At 44.0% G+C, this 18,560-nt stretch overlaps 1 protein-coding gene across 1 annotated transcript in view; it reads left to right on the top strand.

The window, feature by feature from the left end:
• The first annotated feature begins 7,141 nt into the window (after positions 1 to 7,141).
• BZW1 (basic leucine zipper and W2 domains 1) overlaps positions 7,142 to 18,560 on the top strand; it is a 59,566-nt gene continuing 48,147 nt past the window's right edge. The window contains exon 1 of the mRNA XM_068245135.1: positions 7,142 to 7,251. The gene's annotated coding sequence lies outside the window, so the exon portion shown is untranslated. The remainder of the gene's footprint in view (positions 7,252 to 18,560) is intronic.

Below are 18,560 nucleotides of genomic sequence, written 5' to 3'. Positions count from 1 at the left end.
GGATTCAAGTTAAGCGCCTCTGAGGCCGCTCTAGTGGAATCACTCCCTTAATCGTCCGGAGCCAGCGTTTTCCCATCGGGTGAATTATAACTACCACCACTGATTGCGTTGCACCGCAACATCCCGACGACACGACGAAGGCCATTCAACGCGTGCAGGAGATCGGCTCCTGCATACATTTCCTGATGTGAAAGAAGCCTAAATTTTTTTTACTAATTCACCATAGCATTTTAAATACAATAAATAAATCAAGTACCGTAAATAGCAGTGGAATTCATCACTAGTTTGCCCTTTACCACTTTACCCTCTAGATAAGCATTTACCTTTCTTCGGAAAGAAATCAGCCTTCAGTAATTGTAAAAATAAAAGGTGGCTTCCTAATAGGTCTGTCTTACGTGGGGTGCCTACTATTTTGAAAAAGCCCTGAGAAGCAGGGCACAACTTGTAGATTTTGTGGACAGAGGAGGCACAGCTGGGGTACCCCATCCTTGTCACTAGTGGAATTAAGTGGTAAGTGAATGCAAACCACTAAGGATACCACTGTCAACCAAGCAGTGATATCAGAACCCCCCCCCCCCCCCCCAACTTTAAGACTTGGTTCACATAGGCACAAAAAACACCAAAAAAAGCGAACCGATACTATGCAAAGCAATAGGATCTGTTCACATCAGTCCTTTTGGAACAGATCCAATTGTTCCATTCCGATGAACAAAAAACAAGTTTAGGTGGTCTGCGATAATTCCAGAGCGAAGGGAAAAACTGATGCCCAAACGTAACAGAGGGCTGGTGCACACCGAGCGGCTTTTTGGGCGTTTTCAGATCCGCTTGCGGCTGCGGATCTGCTTGGTCAATGTATCTCAATGGGGTGGTGCACACCAGAGCGGCAGGCGTTTTGCAGAAACGAAAAATGCCTGGGTGAGGCATTTTTTGGATTTCGGATGCGTTTCTGCCTCCAATGTTAAGTATAGGAAAAACGCAAAACGCCTGTAAAACCGCTTGATCAAGCGGATTTTGATGCGGATGCGGATGCGTTTTTTTCAAGAATGCGCACTTCCAGGTCAAAGTGTGCTTCCTGTGTGGCAGATTTGCATGAGGGATTTTAGACTGCGCAGGAGGAAGATGGCAGCAAAGTGGTTTACCACAGAAAACCTGATAATTAAGATTGAAAACAGCCCAGAACTTTATGACAAGTCTTTGCCTGGATATAAAGACCACCAAAGGGCTCATGAAATCTGGAGCAACATTGCAAAAGATTCTCCTTGTATCTCCCTGTCCTTGGCCTACGTCTCATATATGCTGCTACACAGAGCAATAACAGCACATCAGGAAACATTTTCAAAAACAAGTCACTCTTCTCTCCAAACCACAGTGTCACCTCTCCTGAACTAACCCACAGTGGGCTCTATTCTCAAAGACTTCCCGCATGCGGTAAAGTACATGCGGGAAGTTTGCACCCAAAATACCGGCAAGTTGGGATTCTCAAAATGTTCCGCATGTTTTTTCCGCATGCGGAAAAAGTGTGATAAAAGTGCGGGATTCATGCGGGAAAATTTCCGCAAAAGTCGGTATTTTCCGCAATAAAAGATCAATTCTCAAAGATGTTCAGGCGCATCATTTCTTCGTTAATTACCGAATTTTTATCACCTACAAGTAGTAGGTGATATATTCCGCATCCCATTGACTTTAATGAAGTGTGGAGGCTTAAGGGCTGTGCTTGGTGGACTTTAACTTTTTTTTTTTAAACACTTTTTCATGCGACCTTTTTACCGCATGATTCCCGCATGAATAATGCCTGTTTCCGCATCTTTTTTCCCGCATGCGGAAAACATGCGGAAAATATTAGTGAATGTGGAAAAAATGCGGAGTTTACCGCTGGCGGGAATATAGCGGTAACATTTTGCGGAAAATTTGGCTCTTTGAGAATAGAGCCCAATGTTGTTAAGGACCCCACCCTTTTTATATTGGGTTTTTTACTTCAATTGCTCAATGTGCTTCACATGTGTCATCAATATATCGCACTTTAACCCTTTGTTTAAGGTCTTTCTACCTCTTTTCCTGAAAAACGCAAAACGCTTCCAAAAACGCTTGCAAAAACGCACGCAAAAAACGCAAAACGCCCCCAAAACGCCCCAAAACCGCGCTATCAAAATGACACTAAGCGGTTCAAAAAACGCTAGCGTTTTGCGGATCTGCTTGCGGTTTTTGGTGTGGACAAGCCCAAACTGATCGTTTTTTACAGGATCAGTTTTTGATCTGTGTAGTGTGAACCGAGCCTAGGTCTGTAAGGTGGAGGAGGCTGGGAACATTCTGATCAGGGAAAGAATCCTGCCTAGCCCTGGACTTTCCTTGTGTTTAATGGCAACTGCTCTACACAAATGTATTAATCTGGGAACAGTACAATACAGCTTATTATTGGAACAGCCAGTTAGTTGGCCTCTTAAAACCAGGAATTGTTTTTTAAGGCAAAATGCACTTTGTATAGTGTGTGTGATACGTGCTTAAATGCATGGGGAAAATAGAAAACATAGCATAATATTAATAGCATTTACTTTCAGTAGTCAGCTGGATAACTGCAAACCAATGTCCTCAACCTGGTGCTATTATTATACAAGAATCAGTTTATGCACAAGTGTCTCCTTATAACATACAAACAAACCTTTACTAAACCTTTATTAATTTATTGGTAAACAAAGCACTCCAAACCCCATTATGAAGGATGACAACTCTGTAGTTACTGATAGCCTAGATTTTCACAGCCGGCTGTGTCACTCATACATTGCACCCATACTGCATAGAATCTAGAGTTCATATACTCCCAGGAGTTTACACTATTGGCATGACTGACTCATTTGGTACTCCTCTTATGACTTGGATTGTCACTACATAGTATGCAGAGATCTGGAAAACTTCTTTGGGTTGGCTGTAGTGAGCACAGTTCAAACAGCTTACTCCTACTGTGTAACGCCTGAGGCCTCTTTTCCACGGGCAGTTGATGGGCAGTGCAATGCCTCTCAAACTCTCACAACTGCTTGCTGCTGCCTGGTAACTGCTCACTGCTGCCTGGTAACCGCTCACTGCTGCCTGGTAACCGCTCACTGCTGCCTGGTAACTGCTCACTGCTGCTTTTTATTTCTGTCTTGTGGTTGCTCAATAAAATCTTTTGGATGCCACCCTTTGGAGAGTGCGGATATTCCTTTTTCCTCTCTCAGGCTTTGTTCAAATGTAAAATCGCAATCGCTGAGGCCAGCGTTTTGCAATTTTGTGAGTGATTTTTTTTCCCCTCCCGGTGCTTACCTGTGTGCTACGATTTTTTGCAAAGCGCTTTTCTAAGCGCTTTTGCAGAGCGATTCTATTTTTTCACATCCTTACGTCAGTCAGAAAGTGAACTCTTTCACCTGGAAATGAATAAATACAATGGGCTCTATTCTCAATGACTTCCCGCATGCGGTAAAGTCAGTGTGGGAAATTTGCGACCAAAACATCGCGATCTTGAGATTCACAAAATGTTCCGCATGTTGTTTCCGCATGCGGTAAATGTGCGGTAAATGTGCTGTAAATGTGCGGTAGTAATGCGGAAAAAGTTCCGCAAAAGTCGGTATTTTCGCAAAAAAAAAAAACCACATTCACAAAATATTTCAGACGCATTATTTCAGCGTTAATTACCGATTCTTTATCACCTACAAGTAGTAGGTGATATATTTCGCATCCCATTGATTTTAATGACGTCTGGAGGCTTAAGTGCTGTGCTTGGTGGACTTTGACATTTTTATTTTTTTTTTAAACTATTTTTCATGCAACCTTTTTACCGCATGTTTACCGCACGTTTAATTGCCGTTTCCGCACTCTTTTTACTGCATGCGGAAAACATGCGAAAAATTTTAGTGAATGCAGAAAAAATGCGGAGATTACCGCTGGCGGTAATTTTGCGGTAATATTTTGCGGTGATTTGGCCTCTTTGAGGATAGAGCCCAATGTATTTATTCATGAAAGCGTGAATGCAATTGCTGCACATTTTTTTGTGAGCGTTTCGCGCTTTTCCTATACCTTCCATTGTAGCAAAATCGCCCAAAAATGGTACAAGCAGCGCTTTGCTGAGCGGAAAGCTGACAAAACGCGCAGATAAGAACTATCCCATAAGAATTCATTCCACAAGCGCTTTTAAGGCGATTCTGAAACTCCCACACACTGAAAAAATAGCAAACACGCCATAGGTGTGAACAAGCCCTCACTGCTGCCTGGTAAAAGTTCACTGCTGCCTGCCAACTGCTTGCTGAGCACACAGTTCAACTTTCCGTGGAACCAGGCAGCAGTGAACAGATACCAGACAGAATCAAGCAGTTACCAGGCAGCAGTGAGCAGTTGCGAGAGTTTGAAAGGCATTTCACTGCCTGTCAACTGTCCATGGAAAAGAGGCCTTACTGACCCGGGGCTTCCTCCAGCCCCTAGCAACAGCTATGTCTCTCGCCACAGCTCCGCTCTCAGCTGCTTGCTCCCTGTCCCCGATGGTGCAGAGGCCGACCTCACCAGGTCGTCCTCTATTACTGCGCCTGCGCAGTACACTGCACACCACATGCGGTGCGAGTGATTGACAGCGGCGCTTACGCAAGCGTAGTAGAGGGCGACCTGGCGAGGTCCGCCTCTGCACCGTTGGGGACTGAGAGCGGAGCTGCAGCGAGGGATGTAGCGGCTGCTAGGGGCTGGAGGAAGCCCCAGGTAAGTATTGGCTGCCTGGACATTCCCTTTAATGCTTTAGACTAGGAATTCCCAAGGTGTTTGGTACTTCCCTCAATGCAAGCATTGCCAGCTCTGTGGACATATTTGGCTTGTTGAGCCTTCACTGTGATAAGGAAACCCAGTGTGGTCTCGAAATGTTGGATTTATAAGTCAAATCTAACAAAACAATAAACTACTCAGGAGACGCTGGTATTTTCTTAGAGTGGACCAGAACTCTTGCACAGGACTGAAGGAAAACAGAGAAATGCACCCTGAATGTATTTAATTCCTTCTCATCTGTGACTAATCACAAGTTGTAATTTGATCTCTCCCCGTGTCACCTAACTGCCACGGCAGATAAGTTCATTTGAAAGCACAGGATTTTAACAATATGTCTGCTTCCATGAAAGCAGGAAGTAGAAACAGTACAGATTTATTGTAGGATTTGTATCAGCTGTAACAAAGAAACGTTATTTTCTTTAAAGATTATTATGCTGTTGCTTATCTTTTAGAACTGAGATAAAGTTCTGAGTTCAGGTCCACTTTAATTTTCCCTCCCTACTGCCACAGCTTATTGTCCCTCCAACAGCAAACATCACCTAGACAACAGGCTTACATCAGGCCTCGCTCACATTGCGTTACGCTCGCGTTTGTCTTTTTTTTTTTAAATCTTCCCGGCGCTTGGGTGGGTGTTGCGTTTTTGTGAAATGCGCTTATCTAAGTGCTTTTCCCGAGCGTTTGTAAAATTCACTCCCTGACTCAAGTCAGAAAGTGAACTATTTGACACGGAAAAGAATAAATACAATGTATTTATTCTTATAAACGCTCATGCAATCGATGCACAAAGCGATTTTCTGAGCATTCGCGTTTTTCCTATACCTTCCATTGAGGTGGAATCGCCCCCAAAATGGTCCATGCACCGCTTTGCTGACCGCACAGTGCACAACCCACGCTAATATAAACCTTCTCATAGACATTAATTGCACAAACGTTTGGGGGGGCGATTTTAAAAATCGCTTGCGCATGAAAAAAGGCAGGAACCGCCTCTAGTGTGAACGAGCCCTAACTGTGTAAACTCATCAAAGAGTTGGGGGAATTAAATTACCTTCTTCTGGATACAGTGTTCTTATCTTATCCATATAAAGCTTTCTGTTATTTGCATGCTTAGATCAGCTTGTTGTAAGGGCCCGTTCTCACTTGAGCGGGAATCGCACGATTCCAGCTCAAGGCAAACCGCTAGCAGTTTTTAAAAAACCGCTACAACATGTAACACTATGGCAGTGTTGTCACTGCCGCGTTTGCGGTTAGCATTAACCGCAAACGTGTTACATGCAACGGTTTGCCGGCGATTCGCGATCGTGATTAGCATGCATAGTACCGCTAATCGCGATTGCTCCAAAAGTGCCGCAGTGTCCAGTGATTTTTCCGCGTTAATTGCAGAAAAATCACCCCAGCAAAACGCAGGCGGTAATCGCTGGTCTTTTGCGGTTTTAGATGTAAACGGACCCTTACTGTAGCTAAAGGTATGTACACACCTGCGATGAATGTCCGCCATTGGGTAACAGGATACAGTCCCCTTGGGCTGTGTTGTACAGACACAAAGTGAGCTTGTATATCTGACAACGCGTTCTGTTGCTGTGCGGGGAGGGAGGACAGAGCACCACATACGTGACGTCACCCGGCGGGTGGAGGAGCAGCGTGCACAATGGAGTTGGCTGTCATTCGGCCAAGTTGATCCACCTGGGGGACCGCTTGCGGGGCAGCAGTCAGAGGCTACTGACACACGCCTTAATATCAGCTGAGGCGGTCATTATATTTGATCATGCGTGTGTACATAGTGTAAGAAAAAGGCATCCAGACATTAAAAAAAAAAAATGGGAGATATATACTATATGGACCTATTTTAGAAAAAAAAAAAAAAGGTCATATATTTGGGATACTAACTTTTTGGCATTTATTTTCTATTTTTGGATGTTACAACCCCCTTTAATGACACACCACTATACGCAGGTGCTGGGCAAGCCTCCCTATAGACTAGCAATGTACAAGAAGTAAAATATGACACTGACAACTACAGCTGCCCCATCTGTGAGGACAGACCGACCACTTCCAGGTCTATGTAATTATCGTCTGCAGACTGCCCAATCCACAGCTGCACACGCCAAATCACGCAACACGGAGGGGAGGGGGCGCCTTATCACCCTCTCACGTGTCACCCCCTTAGGACTTTACACGGGCGCCCTTTCTCCGTGATATGCTAGGCTAGAGAGCACATTTCACGAATGTTGACTTCAGCTCGAACGCGCAGTGAATTGTGTTTCACGTCAGGTAGCACTCTATAGCTAAATACCCCTGCTTAGATTTAATGGTATAGTCCACACCTTGTCCCGCCCTCGGTGACGCAGCTTTGACGTGCCCGGCCTCTCTCTTTCTCCTGGTCGTCGTGCAGCACAGGGGAATCTCGCGTACCAGGCCTGTGTTTGTTTCTCGTTACCAGCCGCCCCGTCTCTGGCCCGTTTCCTGCCTGCCTTACATTCGGTGAGTATCGGGATGGGGGAAGTGTGGCCTGGCCGTGTGAGTGGGAAGCCGTGCCCTGTCCTTTGTGTGATGCTGCCGGTGTTCCGACGTGATAACCTACACGTCGAATTTGCCTACATCCACTATCAAACGTATATATTACCAGGAAGGTAAGGGGAGGGGAAGGGATAGTAAAAGTCTATGGGATGTAGGTTAGTTCAACGTGTAGGATAAAGTGTTGTAGCACCGGCCAGGCCCGCTGTGCCCTATGGATGCAGGCACTGCCCAGTACAGTGCGTACAGTACATGGCAGGCTGTGTATCCCGTGGGAGGGAATGGCGGCCTTCGTGCTTTGTCCTCATATACCCTGCGACTGTCGTGACAACATGGTGAAAGAATGGCTGACCTTAGGAATACAATGCTAGTTTTGCATGCCGGTGTGGTGCCCAGCTTAGATGGACTGTTTAACGGCAATAAGCAGAACACATCAGATCAGTTCTGGCCATTTTGTGAAGTTTGAGTTTAATTTCATAGCTAGCTTCCCATAACTAGGCCAAGAGATGGTCAGTGACGGATGCTGTTGATTCTCAGCTTGGATGCAAATTGTAAGCAGTTTGGAAATTGTCCAGTTATAAGAGGACCACTATGGTGAAAAAAAGTAAGCCGTTAAAATCTGACAGAACCACAGGTTTTGGACTAGTCCATCTCCTCATGGGGGATTCTCAGGGTTTTCTTTTGTTTTCAAAAGCAATCCATGAACGGCAGTTTAAAGAGAACCTGAGGTGTGTTTGAAGAACGTGATCTAAATACAGAGGCTGGATCTGCCTATACAGCCCAGCCTCTGTTGGTATTCCAACCCCCCCCCCCCCCCCCCCCAAATGTCCCCCTGCACTCTGAAATCAGACATAGATCACAGCCACTCTGTGCGGCTGTGTTTACATCTGTAGTGTCAGTCTCGGCTGCACCCCCCTGCCTCCTGCAGAGCTCCGGTCCCTGCCCCCCTCCCTTCCCTCTAATCAGCGAGGAGGGAAGGGAGGCAGGCGGGGACCGGAGTTCTGCAAGAGGTGGGGAGAGCAGCAGACTGACACTAGAGAAAAACACAGCCGTTGCGACAGCTGTGTCGACAGCACCGGCTGTGATTTATCAGGAATTGCAGAGTGCAGGGGGACCTTAGGGGGGTTTGGAATACCAAGAGGCTGGGCTGTATAGGCAGATCCAGCCTCACTATGCAGATCACACTGTTCAAACCCAGCTCGGGTTCTCTTTAACTGCCAAAGTAGTTAGATGCCAGCCTCCCTACTCACTGGCACACTATTTTATCAGTTTTATACTTAGCAACTGCTGTTCAGGAAATGCTTATGACAACAAAGAAAACCCTGAGAATCCCCCATGAGGAGATGGACTAGTCCAAAACCTGTGGTTCTGTCAGGTTTTAACGTTTCAAAATCTGCTAGCATTTTGCGGATCTGCTAGCGGTTTTTGGTGTGCACCAGGCCTAACAGAGTAAGCTCAAAAGGCTCCATCTTCCGCAGCAGCAGCTGCTGTATGAAAACCATGATATCTCCAGGTTCATTCAGGGGATAAAGATATGGAAAAATAACGAATGGCCACACCCCCTTTCTTCCCTGGTGAATTGTGATTTGGAGAAAAACTAACTGCTATCACTTATCTCATACTTATCTCACATTTATCTCTTGCATTTCTCTCTGTCGATATTTTCCCCTATACTTCTGGAGAATTGCTATTTGGAGATATCACAGGAGGTAAATTACCTCCCAAGAGATAAACAGGTTGGTAACCTCTGGTGAATTGACGCCATTGTGATAAGTAGTAGTAAAGTTATTGGCAAATGAATGGGAGGTGAAAATTGCTCAGATGCATAACGTGAAAAACGACTGAAGGCTGAAGTAGTTAAGCATCTGGCATACCAACTATTTAAATGATAGCTATAAAGGAGCATAGTTTATTTAATTATCTCTTTTACTGGAAGACACTGCATTGTGTGCTGTGCTGTTGTCCCTCCTTCCTTAACCACTTAAGGACCAGGGCTTTCTGCAGTGATCGGTGCTGCGTGGGCTCTCCAGCCCGCAGCACCGACCACGATTGAGCCTTAGCGATCAGACCCCCCCAGATGTCCTGCTGGGGGGTCTGATCGCCGCCGGCTGTTTGTGATCTGCGGGGGGTTCTTCAAAGCCCCGCTCCGCAGCGTTTTCGGCGCTCCCTCCCCTTACCTCCCTCTCTCTCTCCCTCCATGGGCTGCGCAGGACGGATATCCGTCCTGCGCATTGAAGGATAGGCTTCAGCCTATCATATGCCGGCGATCCCCTGCCAATCGGAGGCCAGGGATCGCCGATCTGCCTTACGGCAGCAGCACCGTATGATGTAAACAGCGGGGATTTCTTCCCCACGTGTTTACATTTCGCCGGTGAGCCACGATCGGCGGCTCTCCGACTGTTCATGGAAACAGCCTCCATGAACTGGCATGGAAAAATCCATGCTATACCACTAACGACCCGCCGACGCCTATCGGCGTTAGGCGGTAGTTAAGTGGTTTTAAGGTACATGTCTCTCAGCTGTGGTTGACTGAGATCTTTAAAGTAGACCCAAATTAAAAATACAAGATTTCAGAAATAAAATCTATTTTCTAAATTATAATAATAAATAGCTGCCTTTTTTCAGCTGCATGATGACAAATATAAAATATTTTACATTTATTGGAGGAGCCCCTCCCTTCCTTTCAAATTGCCGGGACTTTTCCGGCAAACTGGTGGAGTAGATGGTGTCCAGCAATGGAGGAATTGCTAATGGCTGCCCCCAGTGTAACCCTAGCTATGAAAAGAGAAGGGTGAAAAGCATGCACTGAAATGATCATAGGTTTGAAGGAGTGTTTATTTATTTATCTTTGTATGTGTCAGAGTGGTGCAACTAAATATTTTCAATTAAAAAATGTTTGGTTTGGGTCCGCTTTAATGCTCTTGCTTGTAAGTTAGCCAATAAATGGTATCATCCTGTTTCCAAACTTCTTGCTTGGAACTGTCGCCCTTGTCCTAAGGATTCCGATTCAGTTCCTGCAGTCGACAGTTATTGTGTGTTCACCTTTTTTAAAGTGGCCTGGCTAGATAAATCATTTCTTAATTTTCGGATGTATGGTAGGGATTGATTACATTTGTATTTGATCAGGTTGTAGAAATCTATCTCTATTACTTTGTTGCTGTGATAGTCTTCTAATGCTGTAAAAGTGTATTTGCTACCATACCCAATGTGCATTTGGTTAAAGACAGATCTGATGAAAGTGACTTTCAGAAATCTTGACCCATATAAGCAGTCACTGTACCATAAAATTCTGTTTATGGTACTCGAATACCACTTAAACTACGATCTAGAAGCTATCCGGTGAGTGTAGAGAGAGGTTTAAAGGGGACCTGAAGTCAGAACTTCATCTCTGCTCTGAGGGCTCTTTCACATCTGACAACGCGTGCAGGAGCCGCTCTCTGGCACGCGTTATATGGCCTGCTGCGTGTCGTTGGGATGTTGTGGTGCGACGCAATCAGCGGCGGTAGCTATTCACCCGATGGGAAAACACAGGCTCCTGGCGATTAAAAGCTCCCGGGTGCATCAAATCGCAACGCACCGAAGCGCAGTGTCGAGTGTGAAAGGTAAAATGAAAGTCTGACTTTCATTTTACCTTGGTTAATGCAATGTATTGACTTTGCATTAAAACGCTGGAAATGAGTTTTAATGTAAAAGAGCCCTAAAAGATACACAGCAGCGTAATAACATTTAACGAAAAACATTTTTGTTTACAGGTGATACAAATCCTACATTGAATCTGCACTTTCTACTTCCTGCTTAAATGGAAGCAGGCATTTTGTTAGGCTCATTTTGAAAGCACATGATGTTATCTGCTGTGGCAGTCAGCTGACACGGAAGAGCTCAAATTACAACTGTTCAATAGTGCGGGTAAGAGGCATGGCAGCTAGGAAACGAGCATTGTTCTGGGGAATGTTCATCTTTAGTTGTTTCACAATCTGCTAATGGTGTTGTGAAGCAGCTGTAAGCTCAAATTCTCATTTGAGATGGCTGGAAATTGATTGAGCTGAGTGAGGTTTGTCCAGTGAGTGTATACAAGGCTTAGAAGGGAGCTGCTTGTCTGATTAGCTAGAGGTGCTGACCTGTTAGCACTGTCTGCAATTGAGCTATGCTGATTCAACAATCAGTGCATCGATAAATACGTGCTGATTGGAGCAGCTTTCATAGGCCATTGGGAGATGAGTGGCTTTTAGGTCAGTGTCAAGCATACTTACTAGGGTGACTGTTGTATTAGGCATGCAGCAATCTACCAAAGCATGGTTTCCTGTAGCTTCCTGTAAAGCAACCTGCATAGGTGCCGTTTTCAATTGCTAAAGGGCCTTTAAAGCAAATGTTTGTCTTTTTTAGGGCTCGTTTACACTGAGCGCTTGCGGATTTTTTAAGCACTGCCGATATTAGAAATCGCCCTAAAAGCGCTTGTACAATTATTTCCTATGAGACTGTTCACATGTGCGCATTTCGATTTTATTAAAATCGCAAATACGCTTCATGTACCATTTTTTTCTGAGTGCTTTTGCTCAATGGAAGGTATAGGGAAACCGCTTGAAAAAGCGCTTTGTGTTGCGATTTTCCTGAGCGCTTTTATGAATAAATTGTATGTATTAATTTCCGGGTCAAACATCAGGAAGTGAAAATTGTAATTGCTGACCGGGTCAAACATCAGGAAGTGAAAATCTTAATTGCTCAGCAAAAGCGCTTTTCAAGGAGCAGGGAAAAGCGCTCCATAAATCGCCCAGCGCTTGCTATACCATTGGCGATTTATAATGTGCACAAGGCCTTATGGTCTTTTCACTCCAAATCCTTTGCATTTTGTTACAGCGGACAATATCCTTGCATCCCTATGCGATGCAATGATATTGCTATGGTACATTCACATAGGGCGCAGTGTGTCAGGTCCCGTCAGAGTAATGTGCAGCATTCTGTGTGTTTGCAGTAGCAGTGAATCACCTTCACTGTACATTTTACAGTTTTCACTGCACATCTAATGTGTGATGCGACTTTTTGCCACATTGCGTTGCCATCACAATGGCCTCAATTCACTAAGATCATGCTGGAGATAAGGCAAGAGAACTTACCTCCACACAGTGAGTTATCTTATCTCTTCATTCCTTAAGTTACCTCCCCTGTAGTTAATTGACCTCCTCTGTAGTTTTCTCATGCAGTTAATTAACAGCCATTCTTTAACTTCTGGAGTTATTTTAAGGATTAAAGAGTTAACTTAAAGACAGAAGAGTTACGTTAGGTTTGCCTGAGGTAAAATGTTTCCTGAATACTACTTGCCTTATCACCATGGTGATAACTATAGAAACATTATTAAAGACAGGAGATAAGCTTAGTGAATTGAGGCCATTGTGTGGAAGGAGCCGGAGTGCTGCTGTAGACTGGTCTCCAAAGCTGGCTATATGCTGTTCAGTGATGTTTGTATAATCAATTTTTAATGGCTGAGTAATCATCAGGCCAACCTCTTTGTTACAGAAGAGGCTTCTCTGTATGTTAGCTTTGCCATTAGCCATGTTTGAACCAAAACAAAATTGAGTTTTATTTTGTTACAGTTGAAATGTTAATTTTGTTCTCAAATACCAGCTTATCCTGCAGGGTGTTTCCTTTTCATACTACAGTGTATTAAAATAAGTTATTAACCAAACATTTTTTTTTCCTGCACTGCATGCAAATGTGTGGTGTTGAATATTTGCATGGGCCATCTATGCGAGCAAGCAGTATGCTCACTCCAGTTTTTGAGGTGGGACAGCACAACTTGAGGACCCGTTTCCACTTGTGCGGTGTAAATTCATTGCAGAAAACGCAAAAATGAATTTGCATGCGGATGCAAATTCGTACGCATTTGAAAGCAAATTTTACCATGAATTCGCGTAGGTTTTCAAGTAATTTTGTAATTATGCTAATTTAAACATGTCAGTTCCTGTGTGCTTTTACACTTATTTTAAGCAAAAACGTACACAAATTCGCATGGAAAATTCACATACCGAAAACGCATGCGAATTTCCTATTACATTGCATGCAAACTCTTATGGCTCTGCTGTGCAGATTTTTGCTGCATAGCAAACCGCACAGATTTCCTGACTAGTGGAAATGGGCCCATTTAGTTTAGGAAGTAGAGTTCAGGTCCACAAACCATACCCCCCCAACAGTACTCCTTTAACTACCTGGGGACCGCCTAACGCCGATGGGCATGGCCGTGGCGGCAGCCCCAAGACCGCATACGCGATCGTTCCCTGCCACTTTCACGGAACTGAGTTCTGTGATTATCCTGCTAGCTGTCGATCGCGCCTAGCAGGCTGTTTGTAAACGAAAGGGGAAAGAAATCCCCTTTGTTTACGTCCGTACAGCGATGCGGTCTCCAGCAGCGCTGTACAAGATCGGCGATCCACGGCTTATAATTGGCATGTCCCCTTAGGAACGAAAAAAGGTGAGTCCGATCGCTGGGCTCCATAGCTGGGCTGTGCAGGAGGCTGAAAAGCCTGCACAGCCCAGCGCAGCAAATAACAGCCTGGTCGTTAGGGGGGTTAACACTGCGGTCGTCAAGTGGTTAAACACTCGGTGCCAGATTGGGGCCAAGTGCTGTACAGCCTAGACCAGGCATGGGCAAACTTGGCCCTCCAGCCGTTAAGGAACTACAAGTCCCACAATGCATTGCAGGAGTCTGACAGCCACAGTCATGCCTCATAAAGGCAAATGCATTGTGGGACTTGTAGTTCCTTAAAGGGGCACTACAGCGGAAAACTGTAAAATTTAAAATATGTGTAAACATATACAAATAAGATGTACATTTTTTTTTCCAGAGTAAAATGAGCCATAAATTACTTTTTCCTATAATGCTGTCACTTACAGTAGACAGTAGAAATCTGACAGAAGTGACAGGTTTTGGACTAGTACATCTCTTGATAGGGGATTCTCAGCAAGGCTTTTATTCTTTATAAAGATATTCCTGAAAACTGATTTAAACAATGATGCTCTCCAGCTTCCCTGCTCGCTACAGTTTTTTGGCAGTTGGACAGAGCAACTGCCATTCACTAAGTGCTTTTGAAAATAAATATATCCCTGAGAATCCCCTATAAAGAGATGGACTAGTCCAAAACCTGTCACTTCTGTCAGATTTCTACTACCTACTGTAAGTGACAGCAACATAGGAGAAAAGTAATTTATGGCTCATTTTACTCTGGAAAAAATGTACTTTTTATTTGTATAGGTTTGCACATATTGTAAATTTTACAGTTTTTTTGCTGTAGTGCCCCTTTAATAGCTGGAGGGCCAAGTTTGCCCATGCCTGGCCTAGACACTTGTGACACATTCTGTTAATATGGAGGCAGAGTGGCACAGAGCGGATGGGGTGATTAGCAGAACAATGGGAGCAGCCTGAGTTCTGCTGAGAAGTTTAGCCAGTCCAGATGTCTAGCTAACACATCAGGGACACCATACACACTCTAAGTTCTCGGTAGAGGTTACCCTGATTGGGCTGCCTTGGGCAAGTACCATGTAGCATATGAACAAGCCTTGGGTTATTAAAGGGAATCTAAAGTAAAAAAAAAAAAAAACAGGTTTAGGCTGACCTATTTCCTTTTAAACAATGCTTTCCTTGTCATCCCCTACCTTTTTTAATACTTTTATCCATAGACCCTGAACAAGCATGCAGATCAGATGTTTCTGACTTGATAAGCTGCATTGATTCCAGAAACATCTGCACTGATTCCAGAAACCTCAGCCGGGCTGCCAGGCAACTGGTATTGTTTAACCACTTCAGGACTGTAGCCTTAAAACACCTTAAAGTGAACCAGAGGCGAAGCACCCTCATGTATTTTACCAAGTGGGAACATTAGATAAAACACCTACCCTTCTATCTGTTTCATTCTTCACTGCTCAGCCTGCTTGTTATCAGCCCTGATAAAATTCCCAACTGAGCATTCAGTCTGGCTTTGCTCAGGAATCATTATAGCTGAGTCATTCTATCAGACCCAGAAGGGGGCAGGCTTGGGCTTCAAAAGACATCAGAGTAGACACTCGGCTATGATTCCTGAGCAAAGCCAGACTGAATGCTTAGTCTGGGAATTAATCAGGGCTGAAAACAAGCAGGCTGGGTAGTGAAGAATGAAACAGAGAGCAGGGTAGGTGTTTTCTCTAATGTTCCCACTGATATATATGGTAAAATACATGAGTGCTTCGCCTCTGGTTCACTTTAAGGACCAGACACTTTTTTTCCATTCAGACCACTGCAGCTTTAACTGTTTTCATTGCTCGGTCATGCAACCTACTATCCAAATGAATTTTACCTCCTTTTCTTGTCACTAATACAGCTTTCTTTTGGTGCTATTTGATTGCTGCTGTGATTTTTAGTTTTTATTATATTCATCAAAAAAAGACATGAATTTTGTCAATGTTTTTGTTTTTTAACTTTCTGTGCTGACATTTTTCAAATAAAGTAACATTTCTATATACATTTTTGTCTAAAATTATTGTGCTACATGTCTTTGATCACTAAGTAGACACTTATTGGGTTTTTTTTTGTTTGGGTAAAAGTTACAGCGTTTACAAACTATGGTGCAAAAAGTGAATTTCTCCAGTTTGAAGCATCTCTGACTTTTCTGAGCATCTGTCATGTTTCATGAGGTGCTAGAATTCCAGAATAGTATAAATACCCCCAAATGACCCCATTTTGGAAAGGCATCCCAAAGTATTCACTAAGAGGCATGCTGAGTTTATAGATTTTTATTTTTATTTTTTTTTCTTACAAGTTAGCAGAAAATGACACTTTGTGACAAAAAACAATAAAAATCAATTTCCGCTAACTTGTGACAAAAAAAAATAAAATCTTTTACGAACTCCCCATACACCTAACGGAATACCTTGGAGTATCTTCTTTCTAAAATGCGGTCACTTGTGGAGTTCCTTGTGACAAAAAAAAAGAAACTGCTAACTTGTGACAAAAAAATGAAACCATGCCCCTCTCTGAATACTTTGGGATGTCTGCTTTCCAAAATGGGTCATTTGTGGAGTGTTTACTGTCCTGGCATTTTGGGGGGGTGCTAAATTGTAACCACCCCTGTAAAGCCTAAAGGTGCTCATAGGACTTTGGGCCCCTTAGCGCACCTAGGCTGCAAAAAAGTGTCGTGGTATCGCCGTACTCAGGAGAAATAGTATAATGTGTTTTGGGGTGTGTTTTTACACATACCCATGCTGAGTGGGAGAAATATCTCTGTAAATGGTTTTTTTTTTTTTTTTTTTTTTTTTTACACACAATTGTCAATTTACAGAGATTTCTCCCACTCAGCATGGGTATGTGTAAAAATACACCCCAAAACACATTATACTACTTCTCCTGAGTACGGCCATACCACGTGTGACACTTTTTTGCAGTCTAGGTGTGCTAAGTGGCCCAACGTCCTAAGAGTACCTTTAGGATTTCACAGGTCATTTTGAGGCATTCGGTTTCCAGGCTAATCATAACGGTTTAGGGCTCCTAAAATGCCAGGGCAGTATAGGAGTATAGTATGAGTTCATAGATTTTTTTTGTCACAAGTTAGTGGAAAATGACACTCTGTGAAAAAAAATCAATTTCCGTTAACTTGTGACAAAAAATAAAATCCTCTATGAACTCCTCATACACCTAATGGAATACCTTGGGGTGTCTTCTTTCTAAAATGTCACTTGTGGGGTTCCTATACTGCCCTGGCATTTTAGGGGCCCAAAACCGTGAGGAGTAGTCTGGAAACAACATGCCTCAAAATGACTGTTCAGGGCAAGCATCTGCAAATTTTGATGACAGGTGGTCTGAGGGGCCCAATTTTGTGGAACCGGTCATAAGCAGGGTGTCCTATTAGATGACAGGTTGTATTGGCACGGAAGCGCAGGATGTTCTCAAATCGTGACCTGGACATGGCAGCAGAGAACATGGGCATGTGATGTTTTGGGTGCGTAGACCAATAAGACTGCAGTACATTCTTTTTTTTTTTTTTCTTTTTTTTTTTTTTAAATTGATTTTTTTCCAGTAACCCTCCAGGACAGGTATACTACGAGACTTGGCCCCTCCCAGGAAACAGGAAACATCCACTTGGTCTCTCTATAGGTTTAGACCCACCGCAGGTGTCCGGCAGTATGGATGTTTCCTGTTCCCTGGAACAGGTCTCTCTGTAAGGTGTCCGAGTCCTGGAGAGCCTGGGTGGCTAAGGGCTTTGGGCATTCTGCTGGGGATTTATGCTGACCGATAAATGTGAAGATCAGTAGTGTGGAACCAGTGGCTCACCTCCCTCAAACGCATGGTGTTCAGGTGATGGCGGCAGGGGGAAGGCTGTAGCGAAGACGCTCTTTTAGCAGAGGCCGCTGGCACGGTTGTTGGATGCTGAGGGAGACAAAAGCGGTAGGCGGAGGCCGTGCGCATGGTTTCCCTCAACCAAGATGGCGGCACGGACGTTTCCGGGGTCGCCGTGACGTCACTTCCGCACTCCAGAAATTGAAGAGCTACAGCGGTTCGGCGTTCACTCTCATTATCCATTTAACTGTGTGAGAGATGAACGCTGCTCAGGAGGCTGGGATTCAAGGCAGGAGGCCAAGAAGGATACCAAAGCCGACAAGCCTGAGACTGATCCAAACAAACAAGACGCAGGAGCGGTGAGATAAAACTGATTTGGATTCGTTTTTACAGCTAGCCTTAGCTGTTGGGGCAAAGTTTGACTAATAATTGTTAGCAGAGGACAATCTAAAGTCGTTCACAGTTGTACACCTAAAGGGCTCAACAAACAATCTAGCAGACTTCCTCAGTCGGACTCAAACGTCGATTGTGAAGCGGACTTTGAATATAGCAGGTGGATAACCCAGATGTGGGGAATACCAGAGGTAGAGTTGTTCTCATGAAGATAATGAATTCAGAGATGACTGTAATTTTAGCTGCACCCAGTTGGGACAAGAGATTGTGGTTTCCGCTATTGTTGAATATGAAGTTTGCAGGACCGATATTGTTACCAATAAGGGACAATCTAATCACAGTTCAAGAGGTGAACATTCCTCAAGTAATACATTTGAATCTAGCGGACTTGCTAGTGAAAAGTCTATCCTCGGGAAAAAGACTATCTAACAGAGTGATAGAATCTTTACTGAATAGTTAGAAAGCGAACTTATATAAAATGTATGACCTGTGCTTACAGGAGTCTGTTTTTTAAAGGTAGCCATACACTGTTTAGATTAGCAGCAGACAGATTATCAGATACATTTCTGATCTATCTGAGGTGTTT

This window comes from Hyperolius riggenbachi, chromosome 7, assembly GCF_040937935.1.
Source record: "Hyperolius riggenbachi isolate aHypRig1 chromosome 7, aHypRig1.pri, whole genome shotgun sequence".
NCBI lineage: Eukaryota > Metazoa > Chordata > Amphibia > Anura > Hyperoliidae > Hyperolius > Hyperolius riggenbachi.
The sequence above is the reverse complement of the archived record's forward strand: the minus strand, read 5'-3'. Positions and strand labels throughout refer to the sequence as shown.